Source organism: Lepidochelys kempii, chromosome 11 (genome assembly GCF_965140265.1).
Source record: "Lepidochelys kempii isolate rLepKem1 chromosome 11, rLepKem1.hap2, whole genome shotgun sequence".
In the NCBI taxonomy this organism is placed as follows: Eukaryota; Metazoa; Chordata; order Testudines; family Cheloniidae; genus Lepidochelys; species Lepidochelys kempii.
The window spans coordinates 20,374,556-20,401,352 of record NC_133266.1 but is presented as its reverse complement, the minus strand read 5'-3'; the positions used below and the strand labels follow the sequence as shown (position 1 = coordinate 20,401,352).

The 26,797-nt window shown below is 40.5% G+C and overlaps 1 long non-coding RNA gene across 4 annotated transcripts; it reads right to left on the bottom strand.

Moving 5' to 3' along the window:
* Nucleotides 1-365: 365 nt before the first annotated feature.
* LOC140895519 (uncharacterized) lies at nucleotides 366-26,573 on the bottom strand. Of its 4 annotated transcripts, XR_012154224.1 has the most exons (8): nucleotides 26,500-26,573; nucleotides 26,016-26,077; nucleotides 13,853-13,987; nucleotides 10,113-10,238; nucleotides 8,390-8,447; nucleotides 4,496-4,546; nucleotides 3,023-3,156; nucleotides 366-1,157 (listed from the first exon to the last, which is right to left on the bottom strand). It is a non-coding gene; the product is annotated as an uncharacterized lncRNA (long non-coding RNA). The 4 variants fall into 4 exon arrangements; XR_012154225.1 differs by lacking the exon at nucleotides 26,500-26,573 and having other exon boundaries at nucleotides 13,853-14,036; nucleotides 26,016-26,217; XR_012154222.1 differs by lacking the exon at nucleotides 26,500-26,573 and having other exon boundaries at nucleotides 26,016-26,217.
* Between the last annotated feature and the right edge of the window lie 224 nt (nucleotides 26,574-26,797).

Genomic DNA, 26,797 nt, shown 5'->3' with positions numbered 1-26,797 from the left:
ATGTAATCACTTCTGTTTCCATTATCCTTACTCAGTACCTCTCAAATCTCTGCCTTTCATAATAAAATTTATGATTGTCTCACTATCACTATTTCTCAGTGCTGTGATGTTATAAAGGACCTGATCCTTAGTTGTACCAGTCAAGCTGCGTGGATAGTTTTCCCCTCGGGACAGCAAACCTGGTCATTTCTATGAGTGTCCAGTGTCAGGGGCTGCTGGATACTGCAGTGGGATACTTTCAGAGAGGTTCGGGGGCTGGAATACACCTATTGCTACCTGCAAGACAAAGTAAGGGCTGGCAAAGCCCAGAGATTGTTTGAGTGGCTAACAGACTGGTGGTGTGTTGTAGCAACCAGGCAAGGTACTAACAAACTTCAACAGAACTTTATTGTTAAAGTGGAAACCTTTTTACCAAGCTGCTGCTGCACCCTCGATAGCTCTCACTCAGCCTCCTCAACTCCTCCCCCCTCCTTCCTGTTTCCTGTCCTTTCAGACTCCCAACAGCCAGTGCTCCCAGTTCTAATAATTACAAGCAGCATCTAAACACCACATGGTGTCAGGGAGCGGACATTCAGTTAAGGACAAACAAGTCTCTCTTGCACTGGCAGGGGTGTAACCAGCTGTCTCACAGTCCTGGGCACCCCAAGATAGCATCACAGCAGCATACTACAGTACCATGTACATTTATGGAAGCACATACACATGATTAATAGTAAAGGCCCCAGGAATGGTTTCTGATATGTAAAAATATAACACATTTGGCATGGACTTGCAACAGTCACGTAGGTGATTGGAACATCAGAGATAGCACCATTTTCTGCTCACCAGGCATGGCAGCACTAGTATCATGTGTTCTTAGGCCATAGTTCTACAGTGAACTCATACGCCTGAAACTGAGCCCACAGTCCAGAATTTCTGAATCTCTGTCACCGCTATTTCAATAGTGGCAGCTCCAGCTTCTTGTTCTTCCTGGATCATGGCTCTTCCCATAGTCAGTGATGGTTACTGCTTGGCAGATATCAAGTCATCTGGCAGAAAGAGCAACATTCCCTGAGGCTTTCCCTTGCAGTTCATTGGATTATTTCGTTTCTAAAAAGTCCATCTGTCAAGGAGCAGACGTCGGACGCAGCTGCTTGGTCACGAAGAGTGACGGTGAACTGCAACATAAAGTCACCAGGCAGTTATTGCTATTGTCTGTCTCGAAGAGTCAAATCTCAAAGTGCCTTAGAAGTTCACTGTGTTTTGAGTTGAAATGGGCAGCCAACTGGGTCAGTAATCTTTGACAAGAATCAACTGGACTGAAAGCTTGAAAATACTTTATCCTGCTAGGCAGAGGTAGCAGAGTAAAATGGTGGGGTTTCCAGAGAGCAAGATCCTGTGGAAAGGTTTTAGACACATCCAAGGAAGGGACAGACTGTGAGAGCAGCAATGCAGAGAACTCCAACATCTGTGCTAACCTAATGTTGTGAATGGGTTCAAACAAGTAGTTTTCCCCCCATCCATAATATAATCATAATCATGCACAATGCCTACTAGCTTCTTGAACTGCATCTCAAAATCTCTTGTAGGTGCTATATAATATCTTTGAATATTCAGTCTGGTAGCTGATCTCAACAGTTCTCTGGTCTCCTCAATCAATATCTCTTCTCCCCCGCTCCCACATTTTCTTTCCTCCGACCACTTCCTCTTTTCTTTCTTACATCTAATTTCCTTTCCGTCTCCTCTAAGCCTCCCTTTTAAAATCTCGTCTCTTAAAGCTCTTAATAAACTACTCATATCTCAATATCAAAAAAGCTTTCCAAAGTGAGCTTTCTATTTGACAGTTAAAAAGAAATAAAATAAAAAAATAAAAAAGGAGGTGCATCAGGCTGCATATATTTAAATACTACAAATAGTCAAAGTGCAGGAATGCCAGAACCTACCAGCTGTTACTAAGGTATAAACCTGATTTCTGTCTCCCCAGATTATACCCCATCTTAAACCTCAGTAATAATGTACTTCAGGACAAAAGTTTCAGAGTTTGTAATCTATCACTGGAGCTCTGCTTTCAAAAATATATTTGGTCCCCTGGAAATAGCTAAAAAGATACAAATTGGGCTCAGAGACCTAGCTAGCTAACAAAGCAAAAATCTAAAACCATTTGTCAATGAAGAATGGTTCAATTTTCATCACAGGATAAGATTGTGAAGAGATGCTATGTATGTGGATGAATCTGTAGTGCTATTTAAAAAAAACACAGATTTGGCTTAACTTTCAATCATCTGGGAGATAGCCCAGGACGAAGAACAGAAATATGCAAGAAATTAAACCATGGCTTAACCCAGGCAAAAGGATAATTGCACTGTCTCCAGCTAATATCACAGCCATTGAGCTGCAGTTAATATCTGATCTAGACAACACCAAATGGCCTAAATCAAGGCCTAAATGCAGCTAGAAAACATACAGCTGAAAATATATACACAGCCAAGATTGATTTTCACTGTTTAGAAGGAAAAACGGGCTCTGCACACTAGTACTTGGCAAATGGACCTGAACGTGTTTCCAAAACAGTGGGTGGCTATAAAGAATGTTGGTATTTATTTATAGTTATCTGCATTTGGCTTCGTGCAAGGGATGAGATTAGATGGCCTATGATTCCTCATGTATGCCTTCATCTTTTTCAGGCCATCACAGACCACATTTTACTTGATTTGATTATATATCTATAGAAGATCTAGGCTAGCCATGACTGCCCAACTGGGACAATATGTCCTCTGGCAGCCTGTTATGGCTATGGCGCTGCATCTTTGCTGCAGACCTTCAGCAAAAGCAGTTTTACATTGCAAATGAGAACTGCAAAAATCTTCTGAGGCAAGCAGTTGACAAGCTACTGGCAAACAGATTATGCGATTGTTGTTTCTGACAAAGCTTCAATTACGCTATGCTGGTGAATTTAACAGTATATACTGTACTGTATCTTAGGCAAAGCTTCTACACCTGTAGCAAATGCCCATCGGTGGAAGAATCTGGTAACATAACAAACCTCAGTGCAGCAATCAAACCAGCCTCAGTAATGAATGATGTTCTGCTGAAGTCATTGTCTGTTATAACCACAGAATCCTCTGGCAAACATTAATTGTGGCAAGTTATTGGAAACCTCATTTATGTGACAAGCTGCTGGAAGTAAAACATTTCAGACAATACACAATAAATAACACATCACCCCATCACCACAGCTAATACTTTAAAACTGTTACACAGGAACAGAAATTACTTCAATGATCTATTTAATTCTTCATGGTGGCAAATAAAGAACCTGGGACTTTATCGGACACTTTATATTATCCTGCATTTTACATGCCCTTTCTACTTCACACTTTTCTTTACTTGTAAAACCATTTCCTGTTGAAGGGACATACACAACTAGTTTTGTATAATTTTCCTTTCCATTGTTTGTAACACTGCCACAAGCTGTAGAATAACAGATTTCTCATTCTTTCCTTCTATGAACCCAATGCTATGATGGAAAATGAAGAAAGTATGTCCAGCAAACTTCTTTTTAACTCTCATAAAACTGCAGCTGTGTGTGTGTGTGTCACATTTTACTCCAGTGATGCCAAGTCACTAATTTCCCTCACAAGGCTCCCTCTCTCCCACCCCTAGCAGTGGAAGCAGGCATAGTGCCAACTCCACTGATCAGTTGTTTGGCAGCTGTGGGAGGGCGGAGACCAGCGGGCAGGCAGGAACCTCGGGGAGCAGGCAGAGCAGGGGCGGGAACAGGGGGAGCAAGGGCAGGGCCTCAGGGGAGGGGGCGGAGTAGGCTGGGGTCTCAGGGTGGAGTGGGGGTGGAAAAATAAAAGTCAGCACCTATGGAAGAAGGACTTTACTTCTTGAACGCCTCAAAAATGTGTGACAGGTCTTGGAGAGATTCAAGAAAACTTGGGTGTAACCAAGGTGTGACATTGCCTAGGGTATAATCTGGACTGTTGAACAGCTGTGTCCCCAACAGTTCTCCAACCTATGGTGCCTCTTTCACCACTTTATTGTGAGAACAGCCACTCCTGGCCAGTTAAAACACAGTCTCCAGCATGTAACTTGCTCCCAGTTCCACAGAACTGAGTGCTACTAGCTAGCCACCTGTGAATTAAACTACAAAGCAACACCAGCAAGCTCTCTAGTTCCAGACTTTCCCCCAGAAAGGTGCATCTTGTACTGTCCAACACACTGCTGAACGATGCAAGCTCATATAAAGTCTGTCATTTCATCAATGGAAAATGATATGCTCCAGCTTTGTTATCCCAAATGGAGTTTCCCCACATACTTTAATCCAAACATACTGGTTAGATAAAACAGTGAAACCCATTTGTTAACTACAGAAAGAAAAAGATTTTAAGTCGCTATAGGCAATGAAGCATAAAAATCAGGGTTGGTTACAAAAGAAATAAAATTATAAAACTCAAGCTAATTGCCTCACTTAATAAACTAAGTGAACTTAAAAGCAAAAGGTTTTTCTTACCATAAGCTTACAGCAGTCTATACTGGCTGAAGAGCCTCCCCAAATTCAGTTCTTTAGGAGTTGTTGATGTCATGAGCAGAGATGAAGAAGGAGAGTGAGGACAAGCGTTTTTATAACTTATAATATATATAATAATATAAACCTCTTTATAATTCAATTTCTTGTGCTAGAAAGATCCTTGCTGAGTCATGGTGACAAAATAATCTAGTGTGGACGTGAGGTTTGAACCGTCCTTGTGATGAACTGTAAATTTCTTGTTCACTCCTTCCCCCTGCCTGAGAACAGCCGCTTAACTAAGTGACAGCCCATTTGCCTTTGCTGATACCTGTCAGGGCGTGCCAGTATCTTTGTCTCTGAAGAACTGGTTTGGGCCCGCCTTTCTAACTTTGGAACATGTTACAGCAATGTTATACAATAGAATCTTATAACTTTACATACAACGTTGCCACATATATTTTACCAGGACAATAATGTTCAGCAGATTATGAGTTTTCAAATGATACCTCACAGGGCATATTGTGTACAAAATTTATAATAGTCTTGTAAAAAGGGTGAACATGGGGTACAGACAGTCACATAAGGGAAACTGGAGGACTCTGCAGGGTGGGGGTGGGGCAGGAGGGAATGTGCCTGGAGGGACACTGGAGTGAAAAAGGGGTGCAGGTGGAGTTGCTATGGGAAGGTTGTTCAAGGTAGGGGGAATGGGAATAGGAATAGGAGCTGATGGGAGGTGGGGGAGAGTTAGGAAACCTCCCTCATTCTGCCCTTGTTTCCCATTTGCTTCCCCTATTCAGTCAGACATGTTCTGCCCCTGCCCATATCAGCACCTAATCCCCACCTCCTCCCATTTTCACTATGTGGTTGCAACCAGATGCACTGAAATGCTGCTTTATAATGTAAATTAACTAGATGGCCAGGTCATCTCTTCTCCTTTCTCCTGTCCCCTCCCCACTTGCTTCTGCCCCACTCATCTAAATCACTCTCCTCCAGTCCATCCAAAACACAACTACTAAAATGACTTTCCTGGCCTGCCAAACCAGTCAAATCATTCTGTCTTCAAATCCCTCCATTGGTAGTTAAGCTGCACTTGTGTGCCGAGAAGCCAGAAGGTGTAAGAGAGCACAATCTGGCCCTATGTTAATCACTTCTTTGGGATCTCCCAGTGCATTTTGTCATGTTCCCTTTTAGCTCCTATGGGCAAGGTTTATTATATTATATTTATGCTTTGCACAGTGCCAAGCACATTGTCTGTGCTTACCACAACAACAGGCTGTTTGCTTGAATATTGGCTGCCCCAGCGAGTGAGATATTGTTATTGTCAGTCATGATGATTGTGGGGAACAAATGGCAATTTGTGTAAATTTCAGTTTACCACGGAGTTGTTATAAACTTCAGAAATTTATGGCAACTGCGATTAGCACAAAGTACTCCAAGTTTACAGCAATTAGAAGAAAAAAATATTTTTTATGAGGTAAAACTAGGAGCACGTAGAGATCCTGAGGAGGTACCCTGATGAGGTCAAATTACAAATGCTATTCAGAAGAGAAACATCAAAAACACTTTTTTTTAGTAAATTATTAAAATATGATAGATTTTTTAAAATATGTAATAGCTGAAAATATGTTGCCACTCACAGTGCTTGATCTCAGACTTCCTGTTGTCATAGAATCAAATATGAACTTTAAGGCTAATAAACAAAGAAACTCGGTAACATAATGGGTCAAATTCATCCCCAGTGTAATGCCACATGACTGTAATTGATGAAATTTAACCAGAGTATTTAAGTTTAGAAATTACAGACACCTTTAACATTCTAAAACAATATATCTGAAAGTCACCATCTACTTCACTTATCATCCAAGTTCTAAATTCATGTTCTGTATTTCTTTTAACAGATAATGATGGCATCACTGCCTAAAATAGTGCAGATAGTAATATCTGTTTGAATCTCTTTTCTTACCTACAGATTAACTCTAAAAGCACTAGTTCTGATGCAACATACTTCAAAATTATATTTCTACTTGCTGTATCCCTTTCTTGTATTATAATATAACATTGATGATCAGATGAAAAGTATGTTTAGTATTCTTGCTAGCTGGAACATATCTGCATAATTTAACATGCTATACCTGGATTCCAGACTACCTCTTACTTGAAAACCAACTGTCATTGACGTGATTTGTTTTAGACCTACAGGAGATATATATGGTATTAACCTTTTAGTGTATTCTGTTACTTTACTCACGATATCAGATGATGCACCAACTACCTGCCACTGCTCAGCTACTACATCAAAGGAATTTGTTAAGATGTTACAAGAAGAATCTTTTGTAGTTCTGACACCTAAGTCAGAAGCCTCATTTCCCAATCAATCCAGCTGGACAAAGCCTCACTCCATCTTCCCCAATCAAACTCACAAACAACTCCACCCACAAAACCTTGTGCTTTAATTCCTGGATTTTTGTAGATGGGGTGGATCTTCACAATCTGAATTTACAACAGCGAAACGCTACACAGAATTCCCTCAGGCAAGGTCCTTTCTTTTAAGATAGGATCAGGACAAGGCATAATTACCAGCCCCGCTAGAATGTGGCTATGCTTCCAATCCCTCCTTATAACCACAGACCAGAGAACTATTTTGGAGACCCCACCCAGAATCCTCCCTTGATCTCCCACTCACATCAGGTTTATGGCTGTCTCCACCCGTGGAGATGAGGATGGGATCTGTGATTTGTAGAAAGTCCAGCAATATCAGATAGACTCTAACTATGATTTGGGGACAACCCAAGTCTACCAGGCTAGACATTATTTTGCAGCAATGTGGAGACACCATGTAACCCCAGAAGTCCTGTCCATTGCACCCACCATAGGGCCTCTAATGAATGTATAACCTGAATAAATATCCCGTTCTTTGTGTCCAAGTCTTCCTCAAGTTGCAGGATGGTACTTTGTTAGTCTACCTCAAAGAGATATAGATATAAAGTCCTGACAGAGCATCCCCCCTACTAGCCACGCATAGGGAAGCTCTTCATAAGAGGCACGTTCAAGTTCTCCTCCTCAATTATCATCTCCAGGAGACCTTTAATATGTTTCTGCACCAGCAGCCAGACTAAATGTTCAGACCCACCTTTCCTATTCCTCCAGGACTATGGAACAGAATACGACAATTTCGTCAGTTACTTGGATGGCTGTATAGCCTCTATTAAGGTGCTTGTTCTCATAGGAAAAGTCTCCTCAAAGATCCCTATTCCAGTCTAGGATGCCTTATTTCTCCCCAGAGGTCAAAATTCTGGGCCAAATCTTAGTTCACACCCAGACAAGCCATCTGAGCTATTTGTTTCAGGAACAAAGCAAATCCCCATAGGCTACTATGGCAATCCTCTCAGAGGGAGCCAAATATACCTCAATATTATATAGTCAGATTGGCTCTAACTTCCAAACTGGCCAGCAGATTTAGATCTGTGAGTAGCCCAGAAATAGCAAGCTGTTGTCTGAGCTGCTCTAGGAGCTGTTCAAGGGCCTCTTGGCTGCTCTCATAAATTGTTGCTATTGTTCTTGCTTAGCCAACTGTCTCACTGCTACTCTTCTTGGTTGCTCCTGTTGAACCAGGGATTTTAGAACCTCCTCCATGTTTCCTTTTACTTAACAAGGGTTCGAGCTAAATTGTGCTGACTGTACTTGTTGTGGCAGACCAGACCAAACCAAACAAAGGTCCATACCTGTGGAGTTCTTTTCCAAAACAAACAAGACACTTCTCCTATCAGGGCTCTCTTGCCCTCAGTCTTTGTGAAGGTAGCCCAGCCTCTCCCCAGATAGGTCAGCCTCAAAGACTTTTCAAATAAAAGCTCAGTATATACAAAATGAAAAACAAACAAACAAGAATGAGTTACTTACCCCTTTTTCTGGAAGAGGCTCCTTTGCCCCTCTGGCTTCCTCTGCATCTCTTCCTGTTCTGAAAGACCCAACCCCTTTCTCAAAAGGCCTTGCCAGTGCCCTGGACTGTAGTCCTAACTGTCCTAGGGACTAAAATGCCCAACCTTCCCTTCTTGGTTCAGAGAGAGAGAAAGAGGCTGGCTGGAAGCACATAGCTCATTGACTCATGGCAGTTCAGAAAAATTGAAAAATATTTTTGATTCAATATGAAACAAATCCGAAAGCTGTGAAAAGATTTCATCAAAATGTTTGACCCAAAATGGAATTTTTTATCATTTTTATAGAGCTAGATTCACAAAACAGCCAGAGGATGAGGTAGTTAGCAGGTAGTTACATGGGCAGTTTATAAATCACAGTGGCAATTCAGAGTCATTCATAATGACAATGAATAGACATTGCACCAAGGAACTAAGAGCAATTCTACAGCATAGTGGGTTAGGCATTTGCCTGGAGTGTGGAAGATCTATGTTCAAATCCTTAGTCCAATGTATATTTATTTATACAAAGTGGAACAGCTTTAATAGGAGAGATTGAAAGTCATCTACCTGGGATTACCCCATGGTGCAATGACTGGGCCACTCTTTAGCCCAGTAGGATAATCAAGTTAAAATCAAAAAGAAAAGGAGTATTTGTGGCACCTTAGAGACTAACCAATTTATTTGAGCATAAACTTTTGTCTTTACATCAGGCAAAGGAGGGAATTTAACATCACGCTCCCTGTCCCAAGCCAGGGAAGCTAATGATCCAAACAGTGGACCAAATTTGGTGATGAATCCTGGTCCCGTGCCACCTGTGGCCAGTTGCGCATACGCTAAGAAGACTGGGTTAAAAATTATAAGGCAGTCTCCTCCTCTGACCGTTTTCTGACTAGTAGCAAAGTCCTGGAAAAGAAAAACAAAAGCAGGGAAGGCAAAAGTATTTGACAAATTTGTGAGTAGTTGTGGGTCAACTAAAGCTGCATTTTTCCATGAATAAACTATTTGTCAAAAAAAGTTTCACTCGGCTCTACTTTTCATAATTTCAAGTCAATTTTATTAACACAGTTAAGGATTTTTAATACATTTTACTTTTAACCCTGTGTCCCTTTAAATTACAAAACATTAGAGTCAACACAAAAGAAAATCTTAGATCTATGAAGTAAAAAAATCAATTAAAAAGTTGACACTAGTGAGTGAGTAACTACAAGCCTTAATGGCCTACAACTGCTATACCAAATTTAGCAGCTGCAAGGCTGTATTATTGACTATACTTTCATCTTATAATGGTAGCACTGAATATAGGAAATCAGTAGAACATATTATGCGGACTATCTATCTCAGCTTTCTCATGACAAGCCTACAGACAATAAGTGTAAAATACAGTATCTTTTATAGTCCAAGTTAAATTGTCATTAATAGCTCATGGAACTGAAAAGTAGACTTAGATTATATGCTTCCCTCACATGTAAAAAATATCTGTAAATAGTTGTTTTGGTATTGTAGGGAATGGAGAATTCTGTTTTCTTTACAGGAGAGACCAATTACTAGCTGAGCCCAGTGGTGTACATTTATTTTCCAGTTTAGAATAATTATCCTCAAAATGTAGAGGAAGCCCAAGAACTTGCATGTAGTCCATTATGTCATATGGCATAAAGAGGCATAGAACTATCAGCAAGTTAGAGGTTTGGGTATTATGAAAAACTTACCGTTCATCTACAGGTGATGGATGGAGTAATAAAATCTGACAGCTGATGATGATGCAGAAGATGAACAATTTGAAAACAGATACATAATACAAGTACCTGCATCTGTGACTCCAACCACCACTTATCCTGGAAAAGATACATTAATAAAGAAGTTTCTACTTTTGCCAACTTTTCACTTTATTAACCTCGATCAAGAAATAGTGCCTGTTATAAGACCACTTATGGGTTTTTTATACTCTGTAAATGATAATTATACTAGTTTTACTATACTGTATTTTTGGCAAAGTTTGTCTGTGTACCTTATTGTATCTACCTATTACTTTTACTCCTGACCAACTTGAAAGAATAAAGGAAAATATTACATTTGTATATCTGTTTATAACCATTCTAAAGACTGATCTTTATACCCCTCACTATTCTGTATTCAAATACAACAGATTTCTTTATCACTGCTAATGTCAGGTAGTTCACAATAAAAAATCATATTTGTTTTATCTGATAAATGCGTGGGTGATTCATTCTCAGCTGAGCTGGAAGTGGAGCCACTAGTGGAATCTAGGATTTTATTTTATGTATTTATTTAGTTTTAAGCAATGTCTGAAAGCAATCTTATTCTAATGTTGGCCTCTCAGACCACTGCTAAGGATTGTTTTGGTACAATGTGAAACCATTGGTATGATGTTATATGGAAATGTATTAGAAATATTTGCAGATCTCTTCAAAAAACAATTTCAGAACTTTCTTCTTTCAGTGTCTCCATCCTCGCCTCTTTCTAATTTCATTTGCCAGTTCTGCTTTTAACATTCCTTTTCTGAACTGAAGGCACACAGCCAGTCTGCATGACTCTCTGAACTGAAATGGTTTAGAACTGGACTCAGTACATCACTAATCTGCTTAGGACTTTATCTTTTCTTTCAAGCTGCATATTGCTTCCAGGACCCTTGTCTGTCAGACTTCTAATTGACTTTTATATTCAAAAATACAAGCTACTGGATCATCAGGCCTTGCTTGTTTATAGACATTTATACCCATGCAGAGTATAAAATGCTACTAGCTCAGAATGGAACTTGCACACAAAAAGGAGTGTAGCAATGAAAAACCAGCTCATCACGTTTTCTTTTAACTTAGGACTTTTAAAACAATTTAGTGCAGGACCCATGAAGGAATTTCATTTTGAGTCACTGAAACACCCCCAACATGAGTCTATTTTATAAAACTGAAATGGTCATTCTAAAACTTATCTAATACTCAAGTAGTTATAAACTCTCTCAGTGTATGTTTATAGAGTTATCATAAAGGCTGCAAAAACAGCCCATTCAGGGTACACAGCACAGGTATTCATGTAATATCAAGGTACATATTATAAACAGGTTCAAATACAGAATTAGATACACGTGACCGCATTAACATACAACAGTATCCAAGTAGTATGGATCAAACAGATACAGTGGCTGTAACGATATGTAAAGTAAAGGTATGTGTAAATATAGAGACACACAAATACCTCATAATGAACATGCAGAGTGGATCATTTCAAATCCAGGTAACAAGAACTGCATCAGCCCCACAGAGATTAAGAAAAAGGAAGTTTACAGACATAAGCAGAACCAGGTAGAGGGGGTCCCATTGCCCCTTATCAAGGAAGTGGACCAGCCATCCAGCCCATAAAAAGATTCCTCACTGGAAACGAGGAAAACAAGCTACACAGCCAATGGCCATCTCTGAAGGAAGCCCAAATGCCAAAGCAGGAGAGTGAACCGCTTGGTCACATATGAAGAAGAGACAGGTTGCTAAGGAAGGACAGCAGGTCACAAGGTCTCTGCCCACAGAAGTCCACAGTTAAGGGATAGGGCGATAGAGTAGAGGCTTTGTGATGGAAAGGCCATGCTGACACCTCCTCACTACCTTTCTTAACCAAACTATTCTGAGCCTCATAATGGCTTTGGTTACAGAGGTAAATTAATTTTTGCATAGGGAAGGACTTCTGTCAATCAAACAAGCTTTTCCCTGCATATATGGTCATTCCACTGTGATTCTTGTGCTAGTCTGAGGTCCCCTCCCTGTTTTCCCTTTCACAGCATCCAGCAATCTCTTAACAAAGAGTAACTGGAACTGCCTTATTAGTTTCCTATAATCCTGGTGAAAGGTGATAGTAACCCAGATGCTCCAGATCCAAGTTCTATAGAAATCTGTATTACAGGGGATGGCATGCAGTTGTTCTCTTTTACAGTTAAAGTGTGGCTCACGGAGCCCCCCGTGCCCCCCTGCCATTCTCTACCTACCAGACTGGGGGAGGGGAAGCTCAGAGCTTCTTCCCTGTGGCAGGGCTAGGGGCTTCTGCCAAGCGCGGAAGGAGTTCTCAGAGCTTCAGTCCTGCAGGAGGTGTCTGCAGTAGGAGCACGGCTGAAGCCCCGAGCCCTGGCAGGTGCCTCCAGCAGGGCTGAAGCCCTGAGTCCCAGCAGGCCTGCCCAGCTCTTGAACTTCTGAAGATTATCATATGCATCTCAGATGCTCAGTAAGTTTGGTCACCCCTGTTCTATTATAATAATAATGATTAACTATTAATATCAGTGCAATGGGGTCCCATGCTTTAATCCTTGATCCATATTGGGGTGAAAAGTAAACTTACGCATCTGGCAAAGTCCTATTCCTTCTCTCCCTTCCCCCATTTCTTGTCCTGGACCTTATAAGTAGAGTTCCACAGTTCAGAGATCCATGCAAGAGGAGGCAGGGTGTGAAAGGCTTGGCATGGAGCCACTGGACACATACATTATTTCCTCCACTTCCCACCAGCTCTTTTGTGTGGAATCTGCACTACAATCAGCTTCACTCAGATGAGTCCTTGACAGCACCTCTCCTGTTTGCTCCCACCGACCTCAAGGGGACTACTTGCTTATAAGTAAGCAAGGCAAGCTGGATTTGGCCTTCAGCATCCTGCCATATACTGTGTGCATTCCCCTGAAATATGCTGGAGCATTATATGACTGACATCTCTTTGAGACCTGCATAAACACAAGGGGCTAGGTTCTGCTGTCTGTTACACCATTATAAATCTGAAGTATTCACTGACTTCTGATAACTCTGGACGTACATTGGTGTTACTGAGGTCAGAACATAGCTCAAGCTGTATTATCTCATTAGTCTATTCCAGAAAACAAACTTTTAAATAAATACATAAATAACTACAAGGTCTCTGAGTCCATATGAATCGTTACAGCTTTTTAAAAGAACTACAAAGACTTCAGCTGCAGAAAATTTGTACTTAAATAATGAATGATATTGTGACAGCACAAAAATACAAAACTCCAAGGAGCTAATCCTTCTCCTTTTACGCAAATGGATGATGTGCCCTTTTTTCCTTAAACGTGTGTGTTAACAGTAGGGTGCCAGTCAGTTTCCTCACTTTTGTCAGTTTGTGTCTCAATTTTTATCCTATTTCAATATATATTTTTCTGCATTTAGTGTATCAAAGCGCTTACCTAGGTTTGATAAGTCGTAAAGATGTATGTTACAGGGAAAGTGTAGGCTCAGCAGGAATCAGTAAAGACCATGTCATTTTAAGATATCTTCTTCATTTCTGTAGCCAGGCCTATCTGGTAATTTGTTACATCCCCTGCTGGTAAAATACATCTTATAAACTTGCATGCTTCTGGGGTGAATGAAAGCTTAATTGGCTCCCAGTATGACAGCTAAGGAGGAACATAGGCTTTGTCTCCTATGATGAAAGAGGAACACCTTACCTCGGCATGCAAGACAAAGATGTACAGATGAACCAAAAATGGGAGTGGGGAAAACAAGGCATCCTCCATGGTGTGACAGTTGTTCCCGAAACTATCCCACGAAGAAATGTAATCTGGTGTCACTCCACCTGTGACCTGCATCAGAGGAAATAGGAGGAATGCTCGAGTGCAATAATTTTCTTAACTCTCCAGCCAAATGAAGAAAACAGAAACAGGAGAAAAGAAAAATACAATTAAAGTATAAATTGGGTAGCTGAAGCGCTAAAAGGATTCATATGAGGAATCCATTTTAGATTATAAAATTCACCTTTTCTAAGTAACTAACTGATGAGGAAGTCTCTCCCTTGTGGTTTATGCCTACGAATAAGTATAAGTTTGAGAAGAAGAGCTCTGTGCAGACATGCCAACTCTCGTGAATTGATCGCGAGAGATGCGATTTCTGGGTAAAATTAAGCCTCACTAAATTAAGCTGCGGCTGAAAAAAAAACAAACCCTGACATTTGAGAGTTCTAAAAGTGAGGCTTAAATTTACACAGAAATCTGTCAGCCTCAATACATGGAACATCCCTCATGTTAAAACCCCTTTTACCTCTGTACTAAATAAACCTGATATCTAACTTTTATTGCTATTACATGCAGAAACTACTTGAAAAGAACGTTATTGCGGTTGCAAAGTCAAGCACTTGAAAGTTAGGAAATGCCAGATTTATGGTTGCCTTTCCAACCTTAATTCTGCCCCCTCTTGTGCATCTGTCCTGTGCATTAAATGAGACAGGTGTCCTGTGGGGAAAAAAGTACATGATTACATAACCAAAGACTGTATTATAATGCATATGCACAAGGATAGAACTAAGATTACAAAGGCAACTATTGGTCTAGCATTTCCTAACTTCTGAGTGCTTGACTTCGCAACCTAAATAACATTTTTTTCATCATAGGGTTTTATATTAATGGAATTCCCCTTTTTTTAAAAAGGAAAAGGGTAAAAATAAGTTATTTTATGAACAACTAAAACAAACCACCCCTACATCAACAGCACTTGAACACTAAACCTTCAACACTGCAGCACAGACTCTATCATTAGAGCCATAGGACTGGCTATATTAGGGACAGCAGGAGAAGGCTGTTATTCCAAAAGGAGGGGAAATGGCAGGGAGGGGGAGAGAATAGGCCACTAGGGTCTTGTGCTGGGTCTGGGTGCCAGTGGTGGTCATGAGGAGCCTGGTTTGTCTCCCTCCTGCCCCCCTGAAAGGATGTCTCCTGTCACCCTCTGAGTTATCTATTGTCTGATGTCTATTTTATATCAACAGGTCCCAAACTATACACAATATTCTGAATTTGGCCTTATCCCCTATATACTTTTTTCTTTCTTACAACATCACATTGCAAGATCAAATTTACTTTGGCATCCATTATCATTTCAAACCCTTCTCAGCATGACGGTTATCAATAACAACAATCTTAGATTTTATATGTCTTTTCTCTAAATTAAAGCATATCCTATATGGATATTTTTCTAATCTCTCTAAATCATTTGGGAATTTCTTTCTCTCCTCCACTGTTGATTTATTCCCTCTAATGAGGTATTGCATGCAAATTTGATTGATGTTCAATATTCAGGTCATTTATGATGTTGTGAAATAGTACTAGTCCCAATATTGAAGTCATGGAATTTTGATATCTCTATACAATCTGGTTTATTGTTCTGTTTATGGTCTAACAGCCAATTTTGTACCCACCCTTCAGTATTTTTATTCTAATGACATTATCATAAAGTCTAAGTGCTGGTTTACACAGTTTTTGTACCAACAGTACAACACTGTGTGTAGAACAGCCCTTAGATTTGGACACATGGTAACATGCCACAATTATAGGCAAGATACTAAATCAGAAAGATCATGGTTATGACTTTATGTGGTAATTTCTAAATCCTCAATTCAGGAAGGCATCTGTATTCAGGAAAGCACTTAAATATGTGCTTAACTTGAAGCATATACATAAGTCCTACTGAAGCCAATAAAGGTAAGCACATACTTAACTGTTTTCTTGAATATGAAAGGACTTAAGCACATGCTTAAGTGCCTTCCCGAATTGGGGACTAAATTACTAAAATCCAGATACATTAGGGCCACTACTAAAATACACATAATACATAATAAATTTGGTTTGCCTGCAAATCCTTACTCACATGAGTAACCTCATTGATTTCAATAGTACTGATGAGGTGAATGAGGATTGCTCACATGAGTAAGGCTTTCAGGACTAGACTCTTGAAGCTATATTTGTAACAAAGACAACTATCAGGTTTCAGAATAACAGCCGTGTTAGTCTGTATTCGCAAAAAGAAAAGGAGTACTTGTGGCACCTTAGAGACTAACCAATTTATTTGAGCATGAGCTTTCGTGAGCTACAGCTCAATTCATCGGATGCATACCGTGGAAACTGCAGCAGACTTTATATACACACAGAGAATATGAAACAATACCTCCTCCCACCCCACTGTCCTGCTGGTAATAGCATTGTAGGGAGAATGGTCACTTTGGATGAGCTATTACCAGCAGGATAGTGAGTTTGTGTGTGTGGTTTTTGGGAGGGGGGTGAGGGGGTGAGAGAACCTGGATTTGTGCAGGAAATGGCCCAACTTGATTATCATGCACATTGTGTAAAGAGTTGTCACTTTGGATGGGCTATCACCAGCAGGAGAGTGAATTTGTGTGTGGGGGGTGGAGGGTGAGAAAATCTGGATTTGTGCTGGAAATGGCCCAACCTGATGATCACTTTAGATAAGCTATTACCAGCAGGACAGTGGGGTGGGAGGAGGTATTGTTTCATATTCTCTGTGTGTATATAAAGTCTGCTGCAGTTTCCACGGTATGCATCCGATGAAGTGAGCTGTAGCTCACGAAAGCTCATGCTCAAATAAATTGGTTAGTCTCTAAGGTGCCACAAGTACTCTTTTTCTTTCTAAAGACAACTATGAGACTAATCTGGCATGGTATGTTCTTTATTAAACTAGGCTGCATATTGGTCATCAGATTGTCTTTTAAGATCTTACATATCAATTCCTTTATTATTTGCTCAAGTGTTTTACTTGGTACTAAGCTTTGACTAACTAGTCACTAATTTCTTTGTTCCCCCTTTTTATTTTTCTTTCATGTTCATAAAAAGGCTTTAACTGTATTGATTACCATTATTGCAGGCATCCCACTTTTAACTAGCAAACTATTGTTACCACTCTACATAGAGCTGTGCCAGCACATCTATTATAAAGCTTGTTTTTTCAAAGGTTTTTATCTGCCATAAAAATTGACCTGGCTTGAATATTTTATTTACTCATAGATACCAGCTCACAGGTAAGTTTGATTTGCTTGCTTTAAAAAAAATCTTCGAACATATAAAAATTGTAGGAATGCAGAGTTAGAGATTTATATTTTATTTAAAGTATTTCTCAACTTCAAATTTGAAATTTTATACAAATTAAAGACTAAAGGTGCTAAGTACCCTCATCTCATGCTGAAGTAAAAGGGAGAAAAGGACATTTAATACCATCCAGGTGCCACTCAATACCTCAGGCTTTAAATTTGTAAGTGTAATGAACTCCTGCATTGGTCATCAGCAGGGTCTGAACCTGGTATCAGTATTACTGCAACAGCAACCTCTACTACTTGAGCCAAAACAGTGATTCTGTTAGCTCAGTAGGTCTCAACCGTGGTACACATACCCCTGGGGGGTACACAGCAGTCTTCAGGGGGTATATCAACTCATCTAGATATTTGCCTAGTTTTACAGCAGGCTACATAAAAAGCATTAGTGAAGCCAGTACAAACTAAAATTTCATATGGACAATGACTTGTTTATAGTGCTCTATATACTATGCATTGAAATGTAAGTACAATATTTATATTCCAATTGATTTATTTTATAATTATATGGAAAAATGAGAAATGAAGCAATTTTTCAATATATAGTGTGTTATGACACTTTTGTATTTTTATGACTGATTTTGTAAGCAAGTAGTTTTTAAGTGAAGTTAAACTTGGGGGTAAGCAAAACAAATCAGACTCCTGAAAGAGGGCCAGTACTCTAGAAAGGTTGAGAGCCACTGCATTAGCTGATAGCAGTAGACTGCTATTCTCTATTTGGACTAGCCACTAGAGGGAAACAACGCACACCCTCTAAGTCTTCACTAGATAAAATAAAACTGTGTTCTTAATTCAAGTGAGCTAACCCAATGTAAAATCCTAGGAAAGACAAGTCCGTTTCCACACGAGTTAGCAGGCTGAACTAAAGGCAGACTACTCTTTAATTTGACCTGCTAACACTTGTGAAAACTACAAACTATCTTCAGCAGGATTTTACCTAAAGTAAGCAAACTTGAGTTAAGCTTACATTGTTTTATTCCACTGAAGAGAAGGCCATGATGTAACTGAGTTACATAAACACTTGAGATCTGAATCCGTAAAGAAATGAGCCCAGTCCAGTACCCATTAAAGTAAATGGCAAAACACCCACTGATTTCAATGAATCAGGCTCATGTGTCCTGTTTTTTTCCTACAGAATCCCCCACAAATTGTTGGAAGCCCAGCTGTGAAACGTTCAAACTCAGGAATCTACAGCAAGAGCCCCACGGCAGCTCTTAACTGTCACACTGGGGTATAGGATGAGAGGTGATCCCCAGATACTTAAATCCCAAAACAATACAGACTTTTAAAGATCAACACCAACATCTTTAATTTCACTTGGAAAGTGGACTTCAAAGTACAATGCACTGTGGTTATCGATCCTTGAATCACAAAGTCACTGATGATCATTACAATGTCTACATGAGAGAGAAATGGCAGCAGCCTTACAGTCAGCCACAGAGAATGAAAGGTACACATCCCTATGTTTACCTACTTACTAATCCAGGACAAAAATGGATTCAGTAACACTCAGGAGACAAACCATTTTGATAAAAGGTGGGCACATACCCTCAACCAATTATATAAATGCCTCCACAGCCACACTTCTAACTAAACACGTTAAATCAGTTCATTTTCATCTAGTTTATTCATCCCATCCTCTATTCTTGTCAGACAGTGGGAAAATAATAAATATGTAGTGTGTGCAGTCACTAAAAATGAGATGTAGAACTGAGTAACATCAAAGTGTTAAGCAACCAGCAGGCTAAGTCACCCAAAATCCACCTGTAAGCACATATTAGAAAAGTATTGAAATGGTAATCAGGGCCATTCCTTGTAGATAGTTAGCAAAGCCATGTTAAATGACTGGAGTTCTTGAAATATAAGCCAGTATTTTCAGAGAATTAGAAGTAGATACTAATTGTATTTGTCTCTGTTAAACTTCTAATAAGATACAGGTAAACAATGTGATAAACTTCAGTTCCTGGCTGTTATGTTTCATTAAAATATTCTTTTAATTCAACGATCAACAGGGGATGTAAACATTTAGATTAAACTTGTGGTGTAATGATATCATTGTTTTTATTCCTCTTTGAAGTTTGTAGTAAACTTCCTATGAGCCATTTGAATGGTTAATTGTCTTATGCTAATGAAGGCAACTAGTTACTGGTGTGTGACTAAGAATAGAGATTTACTTCGAAGCCATTCTTCATCCAAAGAATACCTGCTGTGATCACTTGCTGCCAAGAGCTTTAACAGTTGAGCTTCAACTATAAAAGAACTTTGGGACCTGATCCTTACTAAGGAAGAACCTCAACGTTAAGAACACCAGAATTACAAGCTGACCAGTCAATCAGACACCTCATTTAGAACTGGAAATATGCAAACAGACAGCAGCAGAGACACACACACAAAAAAGCAAGTACAGTACAGTACCGTTTAAACATAAACTACTAAAAATATAAAGGGAAAGTTTTTTTTTAAAAAAAAGATTTGACAAGGTAAGGAAATATTTTCTGTGCTTGTTTCATTTAAATTAAGATGGTTAAAAGCAGCATTTTTCTTCTGCATAGTGAGGTTTCAAAGCTGTGTTAAGTCAATGTTCAGTTGTAAACTTTTGAAATAACAGGTTTCAGAGTAACAGCCGTGTCAGTCTGTATTCGCAAAAAGAAAAGGAGTACTTGTGGCACCTTAGAGACTAACTAATTTATTTGAGCATGAGCTTTCGTGAGCTACAGCTCACTTCATCGGATGCATACCGTGGAAACTGCAGCAGACTTTATATATACACAGAGAATATGAAACAATACCTCCTCCCACCCCACTGTCCTGCTGGTAATCACATCACAGGGCCTAATAACATCAGCCACACTATCAGAGGCTCGTTCACCTGCACATCCACCAATGTGATATATGCCATCATGTGCCAGCAATGCCCCTCTGCCATGTACATTGGTCAAACTGGACAGTCTCTACGTAAAAGAATAAATGGACACAAATCAGATGTCAAGAATTATAACATTCATAAACCAGTCGGAGAACACTTCAATCTCTCTGGTCACGCAATCACAGACATGAAGGTCGCTACCTTAAAACAAAAAAACTTCAAATCCAGACTCCAGTGAGAAACTGCTGAATTGGAATTCATTTGCAAATTGGATACTATTAATTTAGGCTTAAATAGAGACTGGGAGTGGCTAAGTCATTATGCAAGGTAGCCTGTTTCCTCTTGTTTTTTCCTACCCCCCCCCCCCCCGATGTTCTGGTTTAACTTGGATTTAAACTTGGAGAGTGGTCAGTTTGGGGTGAGCTATTACCAGCAGGAGAGTGAGTTTGTGTGTGTATGGGGGTGGGGGGGATGTGAGAAAACCTGGATTTGTGCAGGAAATAGCCAGACTTGATTATCATGCACATTGTGTAAAGAGTTGTCACTTTGGATGGGCTAACACCAGCAGGAGAGTGAATTTGTGTGGGGGGGTGGAGGGTGAGAAAACCTGGATTTGTGCTGGAAATGGCCCACCTGATGATCACTTTAGATAAGCTATTACCAGCAGGACAGTGGGGTGGGAGGAGGTATTGTTTCATATTCTCTGTGTATATATAAAGTCTGCTGCAGTTTCCACGGTATGCATCCGATGAAGTGAGCTGTAGCTCACGAAAGCTCATGCTCAAATAAATTGGTTAGTCTCTAAGGTGCCACAAGTACTCCTTTTCTTTTTTTGAAATAACAGCCATGTTTGTTCAGAGTTACGAACAATCTCCATTCCTGGGGTATTCGTAACTCTGAGGTTCTCAGATCTGCTTAAACTTTGTCAAGAAAAGTTCAAGTCTCAAGACTGTCTCCAAGTGTACCCTGGATTATCCCTGCAAATTCTCTCAAACTCTACACATGGACTGCCTATTGGACTATCACCTATTGAACTGATTCCGAAAGGACTTTTACAAATCAGCAGTCTTGCCATCTCTACTATTGAATTGATATAAGAACTTTACTCAGATCTGTATGTATAATGATCTTTAACCAGAGTAACTCTTTTCTTTTTTAATAAATCTTAGATTTAGTTAATAAGAATTGCCTGTGAGCATATATTTGAGTAAGATCTGAAATATTCATTGACCTGGTGAATAATGTGTCCAATCTCTTGAGATTGGTAGAACTTTATATATGGTTGTCATAAATATAAAGGGAAGGGTAAACCCCTTTGAAATCCTTCCTGGCCAGGGGAAAGCTCCTCTCACCTGTAAAGGGTTAAGAAGCTAAAGGTAACCTCGCTGGCACCTGACCAAAATGACCAATGAGGAGACAAGATACTTTCAAAAGCTGGGAGGAGGGAGAGAAACAAAGGGTCTGTGTGTCTGTCTATATGCTGGTCTTTACCGGGGATAGACCAGGAATGGAGTCTTAGAACTTTTAGTAAGTAATCTAGCTAGGTATGTGTTAGATCATGATTTCTTTAAATGGCTGAGAAAAGAATTTTGCTGAATAGAATAACTATTTCTGTCTGTGTATCTTTTTTGTAACTTAAGGTTTTGCCTAGAGGGGTTCTCTATGTTTTTGAATCTAATTACCCTGCAAGATATCTACCATCCTGATTTTACAGGGGGGATTTCTTTATTTCTATTTACTTCTATTTTTATTAAAAGTCTTCTTGTAAGAAAACTGAATGCTTTTTCATTGTTCTCAGATCCAAGGATTTGGGTCTGTGGTCACCTATGCAAATTGGTGAGGCTTTTTATCCAACATTTCCCAGGAAAGGGGGGGTGCAAGTGTTGGGAGGATTGTTCATTGTTCTTAAGATCCAAGGGTCTGGGTCTGTAGTCACCTAGGCAAATTGGTGAGGCTTTTTACCAAACCTTGTCCAGAAAGTGGGGTGCAAGGTTTTGGGAAGTATTTTGGGGGGAAGGACGCGTCCAAACAGCTCTTCCCCAGTAACCAGTATTAGTTTGGTGGTGGTAGCGGCCAGTCCAAGGACAACAGGTGGAATATTTTGTACCTTGGGGAAGTTTTGACCTAAGCTGGTAAAGATAAGCTTAGGAGGTTTTTCATGCAGGTCCCCACATCTGTACCCTAGAGTTCAGAGTGGGGGAGGAACCTTGACAATGGTGAATAAGCTTTAAATAACCCTCACTATATAGACCTGGCTGTCTGGGTGGGAGCCAAAAGCTGGATTGCTAACCAGTAAGGTATTACAGAAGCAGTTTTGTTACCGGCATGGTGAATCTAATTATAAGAGTAAATCACCAGTTTGGGGGATCATCTGACCTATTCTTTGCAGTTTGCCCCGATTAAGCAGTCTCTGTGACCCCTCCAGCGACCACGGTCACATGGGGATACTGCAGTCCAAAGTCTCAACCTCTCCCCTAATTACAGTTTTTCATAATGAATATAAGGGGTCACAAGATGGATGCTTGTTGAACCCCAGATGTAAGGGCCTTTGCCCAGCACTGCTGGAACCTCTTGGAAAAGAAAGTGAACCCATTTAACAGCTACTCCATCCATTATTGTTTTCTTTCTGGTGTGAGCCCCAGTTCTTCCCTCTACACTCAGTGGTGACCCTTGATATGTTCATTGTTGGGTATGTGCCTATTTTGTTCCTGTTAATTTGCTCTTTTAAAATTAGAGGACAGAATGGGGAGAAGGGTGAGGTGGAGGACACTCTTTAAGATTAACCAAAAGAAATGAGTTTGAACAGCAATTTGAAGAGTGAGACTGAATGCCACACTGGCACATGGATCAATAAAAGTTTTATTTGCTTGTGCTTGTATGTTATTTGATAGAGGAACAGAAGTTGCTGTTGACTGGATTCCCTAGCATTAAAAATCTGCTGTTAATCATCTTTGTCCTTAGTCTGTAGTTACAGGTAGTGATGATTTGGGACCATATTTGGCACTGAGGCCATACTGTGGGCATCCCAGTACTGGATCATCTAGTCCATCCCCCAGCCAGGGCAGCACTGTTCCTGCAGTTTATGTATTTTATAACCTTCGAGGGAAAGATTTTTTATTTTCTTAAAATTAAACCAGAAAATTAACACACCCAGATTCAAACAACATTTTAGGTTGACACCAACACAGCAAAATAAGGGAATGCAAAGTTTAGGCCTAACATTTCGTTCTTAATTGTGAATTCTCTAGGATGGAATACAACTAATAATACTTACCATTTACTGTACATAGCGCTTTTCATCTTCAAAGCGCTTTACAAACATTTTACTCTTAGTTAATCTGGGAAAAGTATGATTTAAGGCCAACTTTTGATAGTTTGTGTGACAACGTTAATGTCATTTAAATTGAGTCTGTTTGTATTTAATAGGATAGAACTAAAGTACTTTAGTTTAAATGCTATTGTTCCATTAAAAGCCAATTACAGAAATTCAGCTTTCCTGGAATTTATAGCATACAGCTTTTCATTTTAGAAAGATCTATCTAAATACTTCATCCGAATTTAGTCTTTATAATTATGACTAATTGCATAACAGTCTTTTCAAACTACTGCATAATCTAGCCCTGATTTGGAAATAAAATCTTTGCAGTGTGCTTGCATACGTCTCTATTTCTATGTTGGTAGTACTGCCTTTGTACAGCAGATAGCGCTCAAGATGTTTCCATTTATTAGAGGGAAGAGAGATTGTGTTGTTGCTACTGTGCTTAGTTTACCATTGAACAAATGCATTCCTATGTAGCTCAGCACAGAATAGGATGGTGTGTAGATGTCGCTGCCTTCATAGAAATGGGCACTCTCTCATTAATATATTAGCCGATTAAATAATTGTTTAACTTATATGTGGATAAATATAATTTCTTTTAATTGAAATTAACATACGTAATCCCCAAACAAATATGTTTGTAGAAGGCACCATTTATTTTTAACTCAGGATATGGAAGTAGCATTTAGATTCAAATTCTATTAGGTAAGTGTAAATCCATATGTCATTGAAATTGATTATTCTCTATTTTAAAAAAAAAAGTAAAAATGCAGCACTAAGCAAATCTGCTAAAAAGCACATAAGTGGGGCAAACTTTCAAAATATTAAATATTATAAAAATATCTGCACCAGTGCAGATTGAATTGTAATGGATGGTCTCAATGAGCATGTGTGTTTGTTCAAGGTATTTTCTGTATCTTCGGAGTGTGATGAAAATGAACTCATTTTAGAGTTTGCCTAGTTGAATTTTGTTTATTGTTATGGACCAAGTGTAATTTTTCAGACCCATATGAATACCTGAGATTTAAGACTATATCCCATGCACAGAATACAATTCCATATATAACACATACAGAAGAGGAACCTCAGTGGGAAACTAATGGATACGACTACATTATTGCAATCATCTGGTAAAATTGTGCCAGTTTTTCTGGACAGTTAAAGGATTTTTAAACATTTTTTTACTAGTGAGGCTTTGAGAAGTTTAAAATGAAATTGGAACATAGAGTTAGTAATGAGATGAGACATGGCAAGAGAAAACTAGAGGGAAACTAATCTGCAAATGACAGGCATGGTTTTGAAAAATGAAACAACTGCTGCTATCCCAATTTCAGCCTGGTGGTAGAGAGGTTGCATATCACTCACATGCAAATTACAGATTAGAAAGATGTGGCACTGCCAAGCTCAAAACAGTCACATCAATTAAAAATAAAAGCACTACCCTTTCACTTCCACAGAAAGCAGTAGGTGTGTGTGTTCAACGCAGCTATCTGCTCTATGAGCACATTGGAACTTCAGCTGAACAGTTTGCCTCATGAACACACCATGTTTTCAAAACTTTACTTCTCCTTTTTCAGGGTTTAACTAATCATCTGGCATTTAGGGGAAGGGGGGACAGAGAGTGAAAAGCATCAAGCTTCTTATCCTTTTCTCAAAAATTGGTCCAGGTGTGTGTGTTTTTGTTGTTTTTTTTTTTCTAGCCACTAAAAGAAAATCATTTCATCCTGGTTTGTTTTGCTTGGACTCGCCCCCCCACCCCTTCCCTGCATCTTTTCAAACATGTGTATCAACTGACTTGCCATGCCTGTATCTCATTACCTATGTGCTAGATTCTACTCTCTTCTGTAACATGAGCAATAACACTCTTTTTCCTGAATGTGAAAACAATCTGCTCTGAACTAAGAACTTTCCCTCCCCTTGTAGACACTGTTCTAACTCAGAGGGGTGAGTTAATTAATAGGGTCTGTGTGCTCTGATCCTCTGGAGAAAGTTGTAAGTGCCTCCAGAGTTATGGTGATGATGGACCCTGGCTTTGATGAAACAGCTGGTGCAGCCACCTGCATTCATGTCTCCCGGAAGAATCAATGGCCCTTGTTAAGGTATGTAACATGGAAAAGTGCATTTTATAAAGGATAGTCAGTCTTTCTGGCAACATTCTCGAGTCACATGGGAAGAAAGTGAAATCTCATTGTGTTGAACTCTAAATAGTTTCCTGTAACTAGCTCTAAATGCCTAAACCCTGTAACATAAACTGACTTTTGCAAGTCCTGTAGCTGGGTAGCCCTGCTTCTGCCATGCATCATTCTCCTATAGAACATCGCTGAAAACAAAACACACGCTTTCCCATACAGTGCTGGAGAGGGTATCTGAGTGCAAATAGAGATTTATAAGGGAACTATAAATGAGGCACTATAAATACAATGGGCTTTCCTAAAAATCAGGATAAAATGGGTAAATTAAGCCAAACCATCCTCCCTTTCCTTTTAGAGGGGAAAGCAGTGAGAACAGGGAGATTGTGGGGGCGGCAGGGGTTAAATAGTTGATCATTTTACATACTTTTCTTTAACCAGCAGGCCAAAGGAGATGGAAATGATGTTCAAGGTGATCCCCAGTGTGTCCTGTCCGGAGGTGAAAAATGCAAACTTGCTTTACTTGGTCAGCCCTGAACCTGCAGCGGAGCCGTGCATACCGGGCACGGACTAAGGGTTAGCAATAAAGGACAGTCCTGCTACCGCCAATCCTTAACCCGCCCTATGAATCCCCCCTTCCTCAAAGCGCAGAACGGGACGTTTCTCTCTCCCCCCCCCCCCCCGCCTGGTTACAGCAGCCCCACTCCCAGCGAGCTGCCTTTCTCCCCTTCCCGGCTGGTGGCTGGCGGGGGGGGCACCCAGGACACCGGCGCAGGAGCACCCGCGCTGGGGGGGGGGGTTGGTCCAGACCCCCGTGGCCCGCGCACATGATTACAACCCCCCCCCCCCGCTCCCGCGGGCCTGGAGAGAGCCCCCAGGCGGCGCGCGGCGCCCGCCCCCCTCAGCGTTACCCCCGGGGCCGCGGACTCGAAGCTCCTGCCTCAGTCAGAGCGATGCCGCCCGACGTGCCCCCGGGGACAGGCCGCCTCCCCGGCCGCGGCTCCCCCTCCTGCCTCAGCGCCTCCCCGGCCGTGGCGCCCCTGCCCGTCCTGTCTGCCCGGCGGAGCCCGCCCCGAGCGCCGCTCCCCCGGGCACGCCCCGGCCCCGCCACCGCACTTCCCCCCTCAAGCGCGCCTGGCTCCTCCGCCCCCCCCCCAGACCCCGGCTCCTCACTGCCACGCCACCCCCCCCCCCAACTCCCCGGCGGGA